The sequence below is a fragment of the Podarcis erhardii genome, assembly GCF_964252035.2.
Source record: "Podarcis erhardii genome assembly, chromosome: 6".
NCBI lineage: Eukaryota > Metazoa > Chordata > Lepidosauria > Squamata > Lacertidae > Podarcis > Podarcis erhardii.
The window spans coordinates 63,445,749-63,465,212 of NC_138510.1; the positions used below are offsets into that span (position 1 = coordinate 63,445,749).

General features: G+C 41.0%; 1 protein-coding gene and 1 long non-coding RNA gene across 3 annotated transcripts in view; one reads left to right on the forward strand and one right to left on the reverse strand.

The window, feature by feature from the left end:
* PDE4B (phosphodiesterase 4B) overlaps positions 1-19,464 on the forward strand; it is a 246,738-nt gene that overhangs the window by 141,059 nt on the left and 86,215 nt on the right. The gene's annotated exons all lie outside the window — the stretch shown is intronic.
* On the reverse strand, positions 10,676-11,983 carry LOC309344684. Its single transcript, XR_014157849.1, has 2 exons — positions 11,909-11,983; positions 10,676-10,820 (listed from the first exon to the last, which is right to left on the reverse strand). It is a non-coding gene; the product is annotated as an uncharacterized lncRNA (long non-coding RNA).

The window sequence follows — 19,464 nt, forward strand, 5'->3', positions numbered from 1 at the left end:
TCTGGACAACAGTTATGTGTCAATACAAAGCATGTTAATATCGTCCTTTTATGCTGTGGGCTAACAGACTCTGCAATTTCTAGAGCATGAAAATGGGCCAAAACTCCATTTCACTTCTAGGAGCAAAAGTAATTGAATTTTGAAAGTGATAAATTGCATCCAGAATTCTGCTGCTGTTGCATGTGTGTGAGTGCATAGATTGTATCCAACATTGTTCATCATTCACTTCCACTATGCATCCTCAAAAAACTTCTCAAGGAAGTCAGGGGGCTACTGAACACGAAGGACTCTGTCTTATGATGCTGCACTCTGGGGGACATCACGTAAAAGTCGGAACCTTGCATGAGCGATGCACAATTCATATGTTATGACCATCATAACAAAAAAGCACGGTGAATAGCCATAGAACCTGCAGACAGCTAATACAGCCCCCGGTAAGCTGCCTGTCACCACATGCATTGAGGAGATATCAGAAAACAAAAGAAATCCTGGGATAGGGCTCCAAGCTCTTTGTCCATAGGTAGAGAGATCTCTATAGCTCTCCAAATATGTCCTCTGCCCATGAACAAAACAGCTCAGCTGAAGTAAGCAGGAACTGAAGACTAAAGGTCACAACAAAATGTGGATTTAAGTCCACTAACATCCTCTTCATTGAAACAGCTGCACCTATAAGTCAACAGCCATTTGAGGAGTGGATCAAATGAGCACATTGTGGGGAAGGGATGAGAAGAGTATATGGGCTGGAGGACAAGAGAAGGAAACAAGCACACCAGATAGATGGTCCTACTGAGAGGCCGCATGCACAGGGACTATCCATTCCAACTGAAACCAGCAGAAGTCACCATTAACATGCTCTGTTTTTATCTTTCCAAGCAGGCATCCATGCAAAGTTCCAGGATGCACTTTAGCCCATCTTCCTGGAGTCAAGTAGACAGCTTAGGTTTGCTGTAGAAACACTGGACTGAGAATCAAAGAGCGTCAGAAGATCCCGTGTGATGCTGAACAACAACTTACTCAGTCTTTTTTATAACTTTTGATAAAAGCTTTCGCTGATGCTGTTGGTGCTATCCACAGTGCTTGGAAATTCAAGAACCACCCATTCATCCACGCTGCTGTATTTACAGAGTTCTCTTTTGATCCGTTCACAACTCATTGGTATAAGCTGATCACAATGCTCTGTAGCTTAAGCTCCTAGTACTTTAGCATTGACATAGGCAAACCCACTGAGGAGGGCCAAGCAGGCCTCAATTGCCATGTTGGTGGAAACCTATGCAGTGTGCGAGAAAATGAGGTACATGAAAAGGGAATGGGTACACAGAAGATATTGGAAATACAAAGCACAACCACAACTTTATACGAGTCCTCTTATATGAGCACTAATTATACCATCAGTACTGTCACATGGGTAAAGTGGTTAATTTTGAATGTCAGTCAGGGCAATGAAATAAAGCTTTCTACTTCTTCCTAGGGTGGGAAATCCACTGTAAAGGGCACGTGATGTTTCTGGCCAGCATTTTATTTTCTTTAATCCATTGAAACTTCTTTTAGTGTTTCATATGCAGCAGTGTTTCCTTTTTAAAACAAGGTTTAAACTTTCTCGCTGAAAACCACAATTAATAAAATGGCGTAAGTGCTTATTTTTCTTTTCTTTATGCCCATCACTTGAATGCACAGGCATTATTGTCCAACACTGGTTTCAAAAGTCAGGCCAATAATGATATTCTTCCAGCAGTAATGTGTGACTCATTGTTAAATGCTGCTGGCAGCTAGCGGCTAGCTGTTCAGCTGATAGCTGAGGTTGTTTCAGTGGCATTCATGCTGTTAGCCTGCTGCTAGGCTGCCTACGTTTCTTTTGTACGGTGTGATAACACATCTTTTAGAATTACCTTTGAATCTGATGAAAGCCTCCTTGTAATCAGGGGCTCCCTGCAAAAATTGTGCTTCTATGTAATGCCTCCCCCCCCCCACTATTTTTAAAAACAATTAAGAACATGGAAATCCTGTACCCACTTGTATGGGGCTTCCCCTGAAAACAGCCTTTTTTAAAAATACTATATATGTGTATATATATTCAGTAATTAGCAAAGCTGTCAGTGGTGTATGACTCCTTTCACACCTTTTATGTGTGGTTTTTCCCACCTAGTTTGTTAACGTGCACTGCCACACTCCACTTATCCACATGTGCCCCATGCCTGGCGCTTACTGTTTAGCACTTTAAAAGGAGCTGGATATTCCCTGCATGAACCTGGCAACTAGCTGCAGACATCAGGACATGCCCTGCTATATGCCAATTCACTCACATGAGGTTTGGAGAACAAGGACAGAAGATTCAGCCACCTTTTCAATGCGGGTGACACTGTGGTCTAAACCACTGTCTCTTGGCCTTGCCAATCAGAAGGTCAGTGATTTGAATCCCTACAACGGAGTGAGCTCCTGTTGTTCTGTCCCATCTCCTGCCAACCTAGCAGTTTGAAAGCACACCAGTGCAAGTAGATAAATAGGTACCGCTGTGGTGGGAAGGTAAACGGCATCTCCAAGCACTCTGGCTTACATCACGGTGTTCTGTTGTGCCAGAAGTGGTTTAGTCAGGCTGGCCACATAACCTGGAAAGCTGTCTGGACAAATGCCGGCTCCCTTGGCCTGAATGGGTGTATTCAGACATCGTCAAAACATGCACTTTATGGCACTATCTGTTGTATTTGATGTATTTTTGATGTAACACCCTGAAGTATTGACTAACTTGGCCCACAGCACTCAATTTAATTCTTCTCTTCTAGTAATTCCAGATCATAACTTACATTTTCAGAAGCCCTGGGAATCAGGACATCCCCACCCCATCTTAAATTGCAGCAGCTACCCAATGTGAAACATGGGATTGTTGTCCACATAACTGCATTTTTTAAAGGCTTGCAGCAATAACAAAAAGTGAACCATGGCAGGAAAACTGCTTGCTACATGGAGGCAGCTACCATGGAAAGCTGTTAAAAGTAGACCCTTCATGCTTGCCTTCATGCACTGACTAGGCTGTTGATTTGAAAGTTCACAAGTTGAGAGACAAAATTCCTTGTGCCTCTGTTTGCGCATGTGTGTGCGCACAAACATGCTCAGAGGCTACAGACTTTAAAATCTTGTGAAATGTTCACTTGGTATCTTTAGCTGTAAATGCTGATGCTATAATTAGCACTCTCTTTCTTTTTACTTTCAATGGCTAAGGATGAGAAATATATTTTCTAAACACTTTTTACCCTTTGCTGCTTTACCAGTGTATTATGCCACTGACGAAATTCAATTTTCTGTGTTAGGACTGCTTCCAGCATGCTCAGAAATGCTAAGCAGTGGTGAGCTAGTCAAATGAGAGGTACTGCAGCTGCAGAAGTAATGTGAAGTTCAAGAACTTGATGACGAATAAGTGAAGTTTAAAAACATATCCACAAATGTTGAATTTCACTGTGGACTTCACTTTGAAGCTAATGGTTGGACAGTGAATAAACTTCCTGCTTATCCTTCTCATTTTTGGATTTCATTATCGTTGGTGGAGGATTATATAAATGAAAACAGGAAACTGCAGTCAAGATATTTTTTTGCCAAGAATAGATGTTTCTCTCTGATATAAGCGGGGAACTATGGAAGGCCACGGAAGCTGTTCACCCTTGAATTTTGAATAGCAAATCATTTGCATTCATACATACATACATACATACATTCATACATACATATATGTATGCATATGTATGACATCCAAACTGAAATGCAAGCTGATATTCAATTACAAAGTATAAAAACCTTTTGGAGTGCTCTGTGTGCAAGTTAAGCAAATTATGGAGAAATTAGAAAACCAGCTTCTGATTAAATTTAAGAACACTACAAAAAATTGGAAGATGTTAAATATTAATAATTTCTGTAGTAGCCGTCATTCATGGATATGGTAAGTTTGTTTTACCAATGAATTTACTTATGTTTGTGAAAGATAGCTATAAATATACTGAACCCACAATTGTGTTATATAAACATGCATTAGAATATACAGCAAGGCAGGAAGAAAGATAAGAAAATTTTGTGATTATATTCATAAATGTCGCTGGTGTTTTGTGGTTCATTGCATCAGCACTCTTCAATTTTGGTACAATGCTCTCTTTGTGGTGTGATAGCAAAATTTGCCTTAAAAGTTGTTGACAGGATTGCAGGACATGGCTGTAAATAGACATGAACTACCGATCCTATGGATAAAGTTCTAGTTAAGTGGATGTGTCTTGTTTACAAGGACTGCACAACAAATGAAACGACTTGAATTGATATAGACTGTGAACATGTAGCTTTTAATTTCAGTTTAACATTTTAAGTGTTGCATTTTCGACATAGTATTATCAATACAGTTTCCTTTGCCAATATTAAAATACAGACTGCTTTTTTTTTATGCAGATGTTTATTAATGCTGTTTGAATTCAGCCATTGTAATGCAATTGGAGGTAGAATGGTGTTTCCAAAAAATACATCCTCTTAGATATAATACATTTGTGAATTCTTGAATTAAAGGGTGGGGTGTTTTTTTTTTGTTTTATGTTGATATACAGATAGTAGTCTTACATTAGTATAAAACTGCAATTTGGGGCAGTTCCTCCTAGTAGTGGGACTAAAAGATAGTGGCTAGCTTATGGCCACATAATTCATTCATGTCTGATGTGAAATTTGAACTGGACACTTTCAAGTTTACATGGTTTGACCATACCACCACACATATTCTTACCAGTTCTAACAACCTCTGCCTCCAAAGATTCTCATCCCTTAAAATATATCTGACATTGACACTGGATCTGCAAAAAAGTGTGGCACAATGGCATGGTCTCACTGTGATGAAAGTTTAATTAACAGGGCCCCCGAGTTTTTGTTTTTGCTACTTTAATCTTTTCCTGTGGCATAAATAATAAGTTTTTGACAATAATTCTTCTCATCCATTCAGAGTTCTGCTGAGGTACATCCTAATTTTGTTTATCGGGCTGCTCTGTAGGTTGTATCTATTGCCAGTCCTACTCAGAATAGACCCAGTGAAATCAGTGGACCTAATTTTGTTATATCCATTAATTTGAATGGGTCTACTCTGACAAAGATTAGCATTGGATACAGACCTGTACTTTCCTAAAATAGGATATTGGGGAATTGAGAGACATGGCTAACATACGCATGAGAGGATTACAGAAGATGTTGTAGAGTCCTTTGACTTTCCACACAGTGCAAACACATTGGGGGTGAGTTAAAAGGTTTGCTTTAGATTGCTCAGAATGAATCCTCTTGAGCCACAAGAAGCTTAAATGTTCAGGAAATACTCCAGCCTGCTCTAGCATAAAGGAGGCACTGGGCAGTGGGAGCATTTGCACATAATAGTGTTGATCTAATTCCGTACTACAGAGTACCCTGTTAATATTTACAACAGTTTATAAGCCAGTGTGGTGTGATTATTACATATCACACAAAACATTATCTCCTGACTCACAAGTGCTGCTTCCGGATTATGCAAAGACTAAATCTACAATAGCAGAGAAACATTCTGCATAGAGTAACATATATCGCACACCACAGAAGCTGCTAAGTTGCAAATTTCACCTAATTCTGTCAAATAAAAAAAAAGTTATATTTATTTATTGATTTCCCCATAATAGTGACTGGGTAGATACAAAGCTTCAGACTTTCAGATTTTGACCCAAATCAGGCAGTCTCTTGTAGTCAGTACTCACCCCAATAGTTTTAACTTTGTGTCCAGCATTATTATCAGTCTACGAGGAGTGTAACTGGAAGATCAGCAGGTTTCGGACCCTGAAAATGTAATATATAATCATGTATTATAGTTTATGTTGTGTTTGAGCAGAAGGAATGCCACTACATAAAGTCCTATGCTTTTTTATCTGCTTGAGACATGTGCAATTTTTAAATTAGGCTCAAAATATTTCAATCAACAGTTTCTGAAGTGATTGGACGTTTTAAATATTACCAAAAGCTGTCATTTCTCATGAAAGCTTATTAAGCTCTTCTTCTTGTTGTTGTTTAAATAACTGAAGCACTGTCATTTGGATTTATGAAGTTTTAAATAGAAATTTTGCTTTAAGTGTTAATGTTTTGTCTTGTCAGATTCTGCAAATCATATGAATAATGGGGCCTGAACTAAATCTAGGTTTAGATAGCCAAAATTGAATCTGGATTGAAATAAGTAATGGGGTGAACCCTCCCCTTGCCCCCAAGATAAACTTGTAATTGGGCTTCGAAAACCAAACAGAAAGTACATCTCACGCAGCACAATTCTTACCATTTATATTCAGAAGGCTGATATAGTGAATTTTGGCAACATCACAAGTTCAAATTCCATTCATCAGCTATCCACTCATCAAGTGGCCTTGAGTAAACTGATGGTTCTTTGTTCAGTTCCCAATGTGCAATATGGAAATAATGCAGACCTACCACCAGGAATTGTTTTGAGGATTAATTAAATGTGGATATGCTGTTGTCAGTTGCATTGAACTTTCAAGACAGTGTAGGTGTAAAGGTAACAAATAATATTAATGGAATACCTATGCAGGCAAAGTTTGAAGGCTTAATCTATTTCCTCCTCCACCCTAAATCATAGCTGGTTCTTAAAACTTCAGGCTGTGTTACTGATGCCGGGAAGCAGGCATATTAATTGCTTTGAATAACTTCCAATCTGTTAAGTATTACAGCAAGGCTGTTGGCCAGAATGCAGGTCCAAGTAACAATGCTTCCCCCCCCCCTTTTAAGCAGTTAGTCAAGAACTGTGCCTTCATGGAACCAAGTGCAAAGAACCTCATAGAGTGACATTTTATACTGTCCAAGAAGAGGTGAAGGGTGGTCCAAATGTTTGTGTACTTGAAAAAATTAGGAAGGAACCTCCTCTACCTAGTTATTTCAGCTAGCCTGAGTACTAGTGTGGCTTTACAGAGGAAAGTCCTGTATTTGAAAAGCTGTCAGAGGGCAGTTCTCTATTTGAACATGGCCTGTATTTCAAGGGCTGTCCAGTCCAAGTGTGGTTTCAAGATAAAGGACCAGAAGAAGTTAGAAATAGGGGCCTTGAAGTTCCCCATCAGCAGTTAGCACCTGAATCAGGAGGCTGCACACATGCCACCTGGTCAGTATTCTCCCCTGTGGTGAGACTGACTATTTCTATTTAAATTATAATAACTATTTCTATATTTGCATTTATGCATCTAAATTAACATGCTAAGCTGTGCCCTCTTTAGGTGATGCATTCATTAGGTGATGCGTCTTCATTAATGGTATGCTACTTAGTACAGCCATCCAGAGCAAGATGGTAACATGGCCCCCATCCACATACACAGTAGAAGGCAACCAGACCAGCATTTGAATCTTAATTTAACATTGGTGATGGGACTTGTTCTCTGCTACACTAGCAACTGGAAGCAGGAAGCTACCTTAAGGAGCATAGGGCAGGTAAGGTTGCCACCTTTGGCTGGGCAAAATAAAGGACAGGTCAGGGGAGAATTGGGGGGCTGAAAATTACTTTACCTGGTGCAGAAATGACTTCAAAGTTCTCCACCAAACGGGAGGGAACCAGAACCCCCTCTCTCTGACTGACCTGCCTCTGCCTGTGCAAAAAACTCTAATTTACCAGTTCCTGCCCCCCATTCTCCACCAGGCCTATGCAAACCCTCATTCTCTGACTCCAAGTCTCTGTCTCTGAGCCACCCACCTCTGCCCACACAAAAACTCCCCCCCCCCAGTCTCCACCAGGGCCCTCTTCCCCTCAGTTCTATTTCTAAACCTCTGCCCTCCTAACAGATATAGGCAACCAGTACTTTTTGCACAACCTTCAAGCTCCCATCACTTTGCACTGTTGACTCATAGCTGTAATTACATGAGGGGAGAAGGAGGAGGAGAAATGAAGGTAATGATGGAACTGAGTCTAACCAGAGCCGTGCTGCGGACGTCCTAAAACTGGGTAGCTCTCCGTTGCATTATCTCACTATAAATTTCTGATCTGAGCAAACACCATCACTTTGCCCTGCCTGCCCAAAAGCTTTGTTTATGTGATTTGTTTGTAGAGGAGCTTTTGTGTGTTCATATATTCTGATATGGTTTCTGTGGCCCTGGCTGGCAACTAATTTTTAAAAGGAAGCATATTTTGAACTGCACTGAGAGGCTAAGTAAAGACAAATGCAGTATGCAGAACATTTCCAAAAATAATGTTAAATGAATTGCCCTGTATCAGCAATACATAATGCAACTCTGTTTATTTTGCTTTCTGTTGTTGTGTTTTGGAAATAATACTTTAAAAAATCCAAACACAGATTGAAGGGGCTGTAGGACTGGCATGACCCACTACCTCACAGGCAAATAGCCCCTTCCTCATCAGTAAAATGCAACACAGCCTCTCTAATAATTCCTCTCTCATCCTCTTAGGTATTTTTCTCTAGTCTTGGCTTGGTAAGGAGGAGGGTATGAGCATAGCTGTTCAGGTTCATAAAGGAGAACTCCATCAAGCCTATGTTTTTCGCACTGGGGGAGTGTGGATTAAAGAGCCATTTGCCTGTATCTCGGGGTGAGTGGCTGAGGAGTGTACAGTAATATATGTGGATGTAATAAATAGAAGGGATGCGGGTGGCACTGTGGGTTAAACCACAGAACCATCAGAAGGTCGGCGGTTCGAATCCCCGTGACGGGGTGAGCTCCCGTTTCTCGGTCCCTGCTCTTGCCAACCTAGTAGTTCGAAAGCATGTCAAAGTGCAAGTAGATAAATAGGTACCGCTCCAGCGGGAAGGTAAACGGCGTTTCCGTGCTCTGCTCTGGTTCACCAGAAGCGGCTTAGTCATGCTGGCCACATGACCTGGAAGTTGTACGCCGGCTCCCTCGGCCAATAAAGCGAGATGAGCGCCGCAACCCCAGAGTCGGCCACGACTGGACCCTAATAGTCAGGGGTCCCTTTACCCTTTACCTAATAAATAGAAGGTTGTGCCAACAACCTGCCAGTGTTCGCACTGGATGGTTAGATTGCTTTGCCTGTGTCTTCGATTACACAGGAGTAAGGTCTGCAGTGAAGACTGAGCCTCTGTGGTGCTAGAAGCCTGTCTCTAGCATATTCAGTGGATGGGATGTTTTAGCAGGCTTAAAAGGAATTTCAGTAACTCCAATCTCTTTCCCATTAATGAACATTACAAATCCAAAGGATACTACAGGCAAAAATGGATGGTCACATTAGCTTTATTGTATATATCAGGCAGTGAAGTGGGGGTGTTTGGCAATGGAAGGTGTGGTTTAATAGGAAATTTGTGACAGACCAGGAGCAGGAGATCTCAGGTCCCTAATGCAGACTTTCACATTGCAGTCATTCTGACTTCTCATGAATAAAATTCAGCTATTGATGCTGGAGTTAAATCATATTTTTTTAAAGCATAATACTCCATCTCCGAATGTGCTGGAACTAGCACATTATTAATTCTTAAATTTCAGCATTAAAGGAAGCTATAATTGGTCTCCTACTCTCTCAAATTTCCTATTTAAGAGAGAGATAGCAGGAGACTGTAAGCACAATGGAAAATGGGAAAGACAAATATTTTCACATACTCAAGAAACTGCAGTCAACTAAAGACAAAGAATGCATTGTTTAACTGTAGTTTTGATTAATAAAATTCCATGAGATGAAGCAATTGGGGGGGGGGTGGTAATAAAGCATTGTGCTTCAGTGCTTCTTCTTCCTGCTCACAGACCTTTTTTTAATATAGGGATTGTGTGTGTTTTTACCATCCTAATAAGATGTTGGTTACATTACCCTTTCTATTGTCTTCATAGAATCATAGAATTGTGAAGTTGGAAGGGACCCTCAGGGTCATCTAGCTCAACCCCCTGCAATGCAGGAATCTCAGCTGAAGCATCCATGGCAGATGGTAAAATATAGTATAAAGTCGTTTCGGGAATGCAGTGTACGCAAAGCGTTGGGTCATGAGGTTTATCCTATATATATAACTATTGCTTACCATTTTGATTAATTCTGCAGATTTCATTAACATGCTTCTATTTTTATCCCACTCATCACTGCTAAAAAAATCTGACATTGAGACATTGGTTTTCCCCCTTCCTATCTTGTAGGTTTTCATTTTTTATGTAATACATTTTAAATTTCTGGTCCATCTCATGGTATCTTCATGGATGTCACATTTTTCTAGTTAAATAATGTCTTATATGGGACTATATTAAATATGGACCTTGTTTGCAAATGTGCGAGATTTAGAACATAAATACAGGCAGTTTATATTCACATAATTGGGAATGTGTGTGTATTCTATATATAATCAATTCAGGAAGCTGTTTACAAAAAAAGGTTATTTGGCAAACTTCACTATCCTAGTGATTACATGTCTCTTCCTCTTTTGTATCCCAGTATTCCTTCAGCAGAAATTCCAATTGATTTCTACTGAGTGCTGGGTTTAATGAGTTAAGAATGGGACTTGCGATGCCTGGCTTTGTGCTATAATGATTGTGAAGCCTATTTCACTGTGACTGAACTGGAAAACACATCAGATCATCACAGCTTTGCTAGCACAGTAACCTTCAGCAGTCTTTCCCTATGGCCATCAATAGCTTATATGCAATTACTCACTGTGAACTGTAGGACCAGCTTCCAGCTGCAAGCTTAACAGAACATAGCCCACAAGCAGCAGATGAAATATGGATTTATAATCTAATCCATAAAGAAAATCTGAGTATGTGTGCACATGCTTAAATCTAAAAGCATACTTCACGGGGCGTTCCTGATGTGATGTGGTTTAAAGTCTTCATGATCATGAGTCCCAGGTGCCAGATTCCTGAAAGTGTATATAAAACTGCATCTGTGATGTTAGCAACCATACCCTCTGATTACTAGGAAGAGGCAACTGAAGGCAATGTCTTAAACAGCAGTCCATCTGCTTCTGCCTATGCTATCAGCACTTTAAAATTTCTTAAAACTATAAGCCACCTCAGGGCCGGATTTAGGTTTGATGAGGCCCTAAGCTATAATGGGGCCCTGTATATGTCCTTTGTCAACAACAAATTGCCATTGTTTTTTGTGTGGAATATATGATATATGGCGATTTATGGACCTAATGGGTATCTAGAGCCATTTGCACAGGTTGCCATGCAACCAGTCCATGCAGAATGTAGGCACCCTATATATAGAAATGAGCAAACCAGTGATATTTTAGGGAGCAGGCGGAACCCATTACTTACATCATAGGCACCTACACAGCACAAAACACTGTTGCTGTATGTAGGTTTTATTTCATTTGTTTTTTATCTTATATTTTGGAAATGTACATCCAGGTTTTTTTTTCTTTAAATTTTTTTGGGACCTCCAAGAGAGTGGGGCCCAAAGCTATAGCTTGTTTAGCCTATACGTAAATCTGGCACTGAGCCACTGGCAAATGCCATGTCTGCCCATAACCCTGTTGGAAGCTTTGTTCAATAGTTCCACTTCCTGAGGACTGTACGTCTGTATTTCTAGCTCTGGTGATTATCATAACTGAGCATAGTTCCCTGGCATGCATAATGCTCTGTCTGCAGAACTCTCCTTTCTGCCCTGCCTTTCTGCAACTGGCACACAAATCACAATGCAGATTAAATGAAGAGTGCTTGACCCAAAACTGATTAACTTGACTCTTTATCAGCCGTCTCCACACTCATTTCCTTAGTTTAGGAAAGTAGTAGAATTAGGAAGGTGGGTGAGCATTCTCATCATAGTTGCTCCACACAAATTATCTTCTTTGTAACTCATCACATGTGGCCACAAATGTAAGATGCGCATGAGAGAGCATATATTTTCCCCTAGTACCAAATCCAATCTGCAGTTGAAAGGCTTTGGAGTAGAAAATGAACCTGGGGTGAGGTTCAGGGACAAACAACATGTTACACTTACCTATATGTACCTTTTATCTTAGCTTTTTTCTTTTTGTCACCACACTTGGAAGCTGGAAGTTTCTGCAAACAAACTCGGGAAGGGAGAGGAGAAAAAAAATGCAACTTAACACTTTGCCTGCTGATCAATTTTTCTTTCAACTGAAAAGAGATACAGATAGCCATATTTTTCCCTCCATGCAAAAAGCCTGGTTGCGAAGAATTATGGTATGAACTGGCCAACAGGGAAGAGGTTTAAACATACTCTTCCATGCCACTTTGCCTCGAAATTTAAAGCCTAATGTAATCCTAATGAGTTACTGTTTATCCCTCCCTTTTTAATGCACTTTTCCTGCTTCTGTCTCATTTTCTAGTTCTTGAAAACTCTATGGTTTCCCTTCCCTATTTTCATCTTTCATGTGGTAGGTTGGGCTGAAATCAGGTACCTAGATGGTATTTTCTGCAACACATTAGGTGCAGAGAGGGAATCCCATTCCCTCAATTGGCAAGTGTGAAAACTTTGCAAATAGACTTAGGCATGTCTCTTGCTGTGCAGGAGCTAAATACTGTACCAAGCATCCATTAATAATTCACTGTACAGTAGTACCTCGGGTTAAGTACATAATTTGTTCCGTTCCGGAGGTCCGTTCTTAACCTGAAACTGTTCTTAACCTGAAGCACCACTTTAGATAATGGGGCCTCCTGCTGCCGCCGCACCGCCGGAGTACAATTTCTGTTCTCATCCTGAAACAAAGTTCTTAACCCGAGGTAATATTTCTAGGTTAGCGGAGTCTGTAACCTGAAGCGTATGTAACCTGAGTTACCACTCTATAGTTAACTTAAGGTACAACGGTATAAATGTCTACTCAGAATTAAGTCTCTTTGCTTTTAATGGGACTTACTCCCACTAAGTTGATACAGCCTAGGCTTTGGTTTAGAGTTGGCATGGGGGACAGCCAAGTTTTTTGTGCCTTTAACAGCTGTGTCAAAGGCAAAAATTCAACAGGGTAGCCTTTTCCAGTATGAAAATACAATTATGGGGGAAATTTCATCTGTCCCTGTTCTGTCTGTCACGCTTTTTAATATGGGGTTTATTTTTATGTCCTCCACTCAATCTGCAAAAGGGAATACACATTTTACAAATGATACAAAGCATATGCAAATTGCATGCATGTGTCCTCTTTTATGAGGGCCCAATCCACATAGTGTCGCCACCTCTGCCAAGGGATTGCCAATGTGCCTTCTAGGCTCCCTAGAGAGAGGACCAGAAAAGGAATGGTGCCCTAATGACCAGTTATTCTTTCCCCATAATGGCATGCCTAGTCTTCACTACCATGCCTGCCTGTGTCCATTACGGTCTGAATGGAAGTGCCCTACCCAGTTCTAGCCTTTTATGCCTTCCAGAAACGTACTTGGCCAGCCTACTCAACCCAATAAGAAGAAAACGAGAAGAACATGCAGGTTGCCACATTAATAAACAAATCACAGTCCAGGAAGAGTTATACACTCAAAATGTGTGTGCATGTATTTAACCATAGCATCAGAACAAGAATAGAAAAACACAAAACATGGCTTACACTTACTACAGTTCTGGTGAATGAGATAACCTGCTCCGCTACCAGCGAACCACCTATGGCTGCCCTCTCACTGTAGGCTCACCAGGGCTGTCTTACCCATAGGTGCCAGGGCTGCAAGGCACCCGGGCGCTGGGCTCTCAGGGGTGCCAGGCCAAGTCCGGGGCTCGAAAGTTGAGTCTGGGGAAGAACCCACCCATTGGTTGGAGCACCACGGCGGGCTCTTCTGCTGTGGGTGGCTCTGCGCCACAAGTTTGGGGGTGACCGAGCCCGTGAGATGCTGAGGTGGTCGGCTGGCTCTGCTTTCCTGTGCACCTGGGACTGGGCAACCTGGGGGGGGTGCCGGGCGGATCTTTGCACCCCGGCGCCGCATATGCTTAAGACAGCCCTGAGGCTCACAAGGGAGCTCACTCCCCTCCAGAGGCAACCCCCCTACCCCCCTGACCAGGGGCAATCCAAGGCAGGGGGTGGGAAGCTTGGCACACTCTCAAAGCACTCCAAAGAGGGACAACCCAAAGGAATAATCCCATTTCTCTTTGGAGGTTGCCTACCACTGTGGGGTACCTTGGGGGTTAAATTCCTTCTACGCTGTCAATGGCTGTAGACAGGTGTCAATTTCTTCACTGAAACATGAAGTTTTCCTCACCAAGGCAGTGACGGTCTCCATGCCTCCATTGCTGACTCTTTTTAGGCAGTGCAGCATTTGTTGGAAAGAAATCTGTACTAAAGCTGAGAATATTGTAAAATCAATATAAGTTAGAGTAGGCCATAAAGAAATAACTGAAGTGTTCTGGAGGGGAAAATATTTGTCTCTATATATAGGTCTATTGGTTATATTTAATAGTCAAGGGAGACTAGAATAATTGATATGTATTACTGAACCAGAGAGAGAGAGAGAGAGAGAGAGAGAGAGAGGGAAATCAGGTTACTTTAGATTATGAAAGAGATGTTACTGCTTCATCTGCTGTGCTGGTTTTATAATTCCTCACTGCAGAAAAGAAAGAAAACTTTTAAGGGAAGTAAATGAAAACCTTTTAATGTGATTTCCCAGTTTTTACTACTGGGATTTCCCCCCTTAAAAGGATGTTACAGATCAGTAAGCAGATTTCATACTTAATGGCTCTGCAGTTATATATGAAACCTTATGTTTTATTTGGATTATTAATAATCATGCTGGGCAATAATATTTCTAAGATGCTCTGTGCTATTCTAATTGCTGCAGTTGCAAGGTTCAGAATGCTGAAACACTGCTGCTTTGGTGTTGAGCCAGGAGCGCCTGATTGATAATATCTGTCTCTGGTGTCACCATGAGAGAAAAGAATAAAGTCTCAGTAGATTCAGTGCAGTGCAGCTGTCTAGCTTAGCTCTAATTTCTCTGGCCCATTGACGTCATTGGGAGGTTTCAAACCAGTCCAAGACGCCTAGTAAACTTGCACATAAATGGAACAAAAATGCACTGATTCCATAATCCACTGCTCAGGAAAAGTTAGGGATTGTCTCTTCTCATTCTAGCTTGTTTCATTTCCCACATTAATTCTTTTCACTTTTAAAAACAAAACATTTCGTTAGGTAGGATGTGGAGAAATGCCTTTTAAAAAGGCAAGTGCAGAATGCAGATGTAGAAAGATGTAAAATGACAGAGCTTTGCTTATCTGTATCTTTCAGCCTTGAAAGATGATGAATTTGTAAATGTGTATAAGGATTTACACAAGTAAGATGCTTCAATTGTAGGAGGGTTTTTAAAAAACGAAAATGCCACTGTTGCCTCCCAACAACCCATTGTGTTCAGTATTAATCTGCTTATGTCATATTTATAGGTTTTTTGGGGTGGGGAGAGGGGGTAAAAACAAGAATGATCTAGTTTAACTGTAATTAATTCATTTAAAGCTGTGGAATTTTTTTTTAAAGAATGAGTAAAATAAGCAGCTGAAATAGATGCTTTTGCTTGCTAATATACATACTAGGGAATTTTCTCTACATGAAAGGGATTTTGTTGTTGTTGTTGTTAGCATTATTTGCACTACACTAATATCTTTACAGATTATATGTAGCTTTTTACTGATTTAAAGTACTGAAATTACCTGCGTTAATTAGTAATGATACAAAAGGCATTAGTGTGTTAGGAGTGTGCATTATTAAAAAGGAGCAACGTTCCCCAAATAAACCATTTAGAGCTTTGCAGGCAGCTGAATGTCTGCATTGAAGGGGGAAAAAGTAATGCAAACGTTAATTCGTCTTATATGTCTTAAAGTTTGTAGTTTGTACAGCAGACCTTCCAAGTGTCCCTATTTTTCAGGGACAGTCCCAGATTACAGTTTCTGTTTAGATCCCAGAATGTACCACTTTTCCTGAGGACATCCCAATTTTCATTGAATAAATATTGGGGGGTATGGTAGGATGTCCCTATTTTTATCAAACAAATGTTGGAAGGTATGGAGTTATTGGACCTCCAAGCCAACTGAAGGCAGCCCTGTATAGGGAAGTTTTTTTAAAATGTTTAATGTTTTATTGTGTTTTATATATGTTGGAAGCCACCCAGAGTGGCTGGGGCAACCCAGTCAGAATGGCAGGGTATAAATAGTAAAATTATTATTATTATTATTATTATTATTAGGAATAGGACACCCTTTTTCATCGGATAAATGTTGGGGGGCATGTGTACAGTATGATGAACAACAACAACAACAACAACAACAACAACAACAACAACAACGTGGCATTGTTTATAGCATAATTTGATTCTGTGAGATAGACAACATCACAGTCTGCATGGGTATGGTATTATGCCTTAAGGTATCGGATTCTTCCCCTGTACATTTTGCTTCATGCCCTTCTTCCTATTTTGTGAAGGTTAAGAGAGGCACTGTAACACCAAGTAAAACTCCTGTATTGCGCTTCAGAAGGTGCGGACCATCCTGTGCTCCTCACTTTTGAGTCACTGGAGCGCTTTCTCCACTACCAGCACATGCTCATGTCATTCAAATGCCTGTGGCTCTTCTGTTCCCTCACACTGCAGTGCCCTTCAGAGGCTTTCTGTTTTCTTCCCATCATTCATGCTCCCAAAATACAGAAACAGAGGCAGGGCAAACAGTCACTATGGTGCTGCACTGTGTCTCCACAAAAGGTGCCCATTCTGTTAGGATTGCCATATTTCAAAAAGTAAAAACCAGGACACCCCAAAATTTGTTGAGCTTTTTTTGGGGGGGGGCACAAAATAGAGCTTCTTTTGAGGAGACCACCAAAACTAAGCTTTTTTAAAAAAAATAATAATGCCAAAAACCACGATTTTTCAATTGACTTGCCTAAGTTCCAGGACGTCAAAGCACGTCAAAGTGCAAGTAGATAAATAGGTACCGCTCCAGCGGGAAGGTAAAGGTAAACGGCGTTTCCATGCGCTGCTCTGGTTTGCCAGAAGCGGCTTAGTCCTGCGGCCACATGACCCGGAAGCTGTACGCCGGCTCCCTCGGCCAATAAAGCGAGATGAGCGCCGCAACCCCAGAGTCGGCCACGACTGGACCTAGCGGTCAGGGGTCCCTTTACCTTTAAGATCCAGGACAAAACTGTGCCTTTCAGAATTTCCCTTGCATTTAAATTCTGCATTTAAAATCCCAGACATTACTGGGAAAATTAAATAGACTTATATGCTGGAGGACCCTGTAACGGGGCTTTCTCCTTCAAGTTCCTAACCTTAGTTTTCAAACATGAAATAGGCCAGTCTTACAGCATTTTGTATGAGGATTGCCCAATCTTGAGGCTTCATTTGGCCTGCCAATTGCATGGGCTGATGTTGCACACCCTTATCTTGATTCATTGCAATTTTTCTACAAAAATAGGTGTCAGAACTCACCGTGAATGCCTCCCTTTTTCCCTTAGAATGGCAATGGCACCCGCCTGAGAAGTGCTGGAACTCAACTGAGGGGTTCCAGAACCCATCTGAGAGGTGCTGGAACTGAGTCAGTTCCCCCTGGGGGGAAAAGCCCTTCCTGTTTTGCTCATGCAAATCGCGTAGTCTATGTTGGCAGCTTACTGGGCTAAGTTCCACTCTCTGACCCTGAGATTCCCGTAATAGCTGCATACAACATTTTCTGTTGAAAAGTGGATATCTCACATGATACCAATAATATGTAGTTCTCATCCCATTTGCTATCTAAATCCCTGTCTCTTACATAAAGCTGGGTCACAGTGTTGTATCCATACAGAATACCTGGTACACAGCCTTAATATTCCTCTTGTGATGATATATCACAGGAAGTTACCAGGACTGCTGTAGCACAGCGGGAAAATCACTGGAGTTTGGATTATGGTTTGTGCAAAGGAAAGGAAAACAAGTGCTCTTATTCTGCTGATAGGGAACAAGTGCTCTTATTCTGCTGATAGGACTCTGGTACATGTCTGTGTTGGTGCAGAAATCCTGTGGGATCAAGAGGCTTATTGGCTTGCAGAGCCAATAAGTCTCACATGGATTACTACTCTGGACAAGAAACCTTTAATTTTTCACTGAGCAAATATACTTGCAAATACAGCTAAAAGCACTCTCTGAAGAAAGCGGAACCATTTTGCAACAAGCCTGATAGATAATCAAGCAGAGAATATGATATGGCCTTCCAGAAGAAATGAAGATGCCTGTGGACCCTAAACTAGATTTTCTGCAGAAATACTTTGTGCATGTTAATTTCACATCTCTTCTTTAAAAATATGATGTAGTTGACGTCAGCCACATAAAGTAGCTCTTTAGGAGAACTGGGCAAAGGAAATAAGCCTGGGGCCCAATGTCAGTTTGATTGTGCTGCCTGGTGGATCGCTGAGCAAAGGTCTATGGCAGCAGGGAAGCTCAGATTTTTCCAGCAGTTCAAAGGCAATTATCTTCACCTTCAAGGCTACCAACAGTGCATTTTTAGATAACGTTTGGTAACTTAATTGTATGTAGATTATTTTATTTATTTTCAAACACAGTGGTACCTCGGGTTACATACACTTCAGGTTACATACGCTTCAGGTTACAGACTCTGCTAACCCAGAAATAGTGCTTCAGGTTAAGAACTTTGCTTCAGGATGAGAACAGAAATTGTGCAGCGATGGTGCAGCGGCAGCAGGAGGCCCCATTAGCTAATATGGTGCTTCAGGTTAAGAACAGTTTCAGGTTAAGTACGGACCTCCGGAACGAATTAAGTACTTAACCTGAGGTACCACTGCATTTCTATCCTACCTTTCTAATAACAGTAACAATAGTACTCAAGTTGGCCCAAAAATACATTTAGAACACCAAAAAACCCATTATAAAATGCAGTATTATTTATGATTTACTTCGTCACATTGTAAAATTTAAAATGATAGTTTAAAAGATCAAGATTCACAAGCAATACATTTAAAAGCCTGCTTAATAAGAAAAGGCTGGGCTGCTTGCCATCAGTGGCTGGGCAAACATCCTTTGGCTGCATGTGCCAGTCTCTTGGCACCCGTAGAGGAAAGGACCCTGCCTCTCATGGGTGAAATGTGGAGTAGAAGCAAAGTAAATGGGATGAGGCACACAGGTAAAGTCAGCTCTTGAAACATTCTGGGCTCTTTCCCACTATACTGTTCCACAAGCACAAACACTTTTGGCTGTAGAATGGAACTTCCTCTCCCCTCTCTGTGCCACCCCTTAAATCTGCTGTAGGTTTCCCCCACCCTTTGGAGCAGGTTTATAGAGGCTCACAAGAGGAGAGGGAGGGCATTTTGGTTGTGTAGCCAAAAGTGCTTGCACAACTGTTCAGTTGAATGTTGCCAATAAGTATTCTGATAGTTGTGTTATGGACCAATTAGTGTTTCCAAATTCTCTTCAGATGTAACTCTGCACACAGAAAATCACAATGATTGCAGCTCAAAGGCTTGTATCAAATTTTAGTCCTACTCAAAGTAAGCCCATTTAAAATAATGAACTCTGGTCCTTTAATTTCAGTTGGCTTACTCTAAGTTGAATAAAAATTGTATGTGTTGCATCTTGTAAGTCAAATGTGTGGGAACT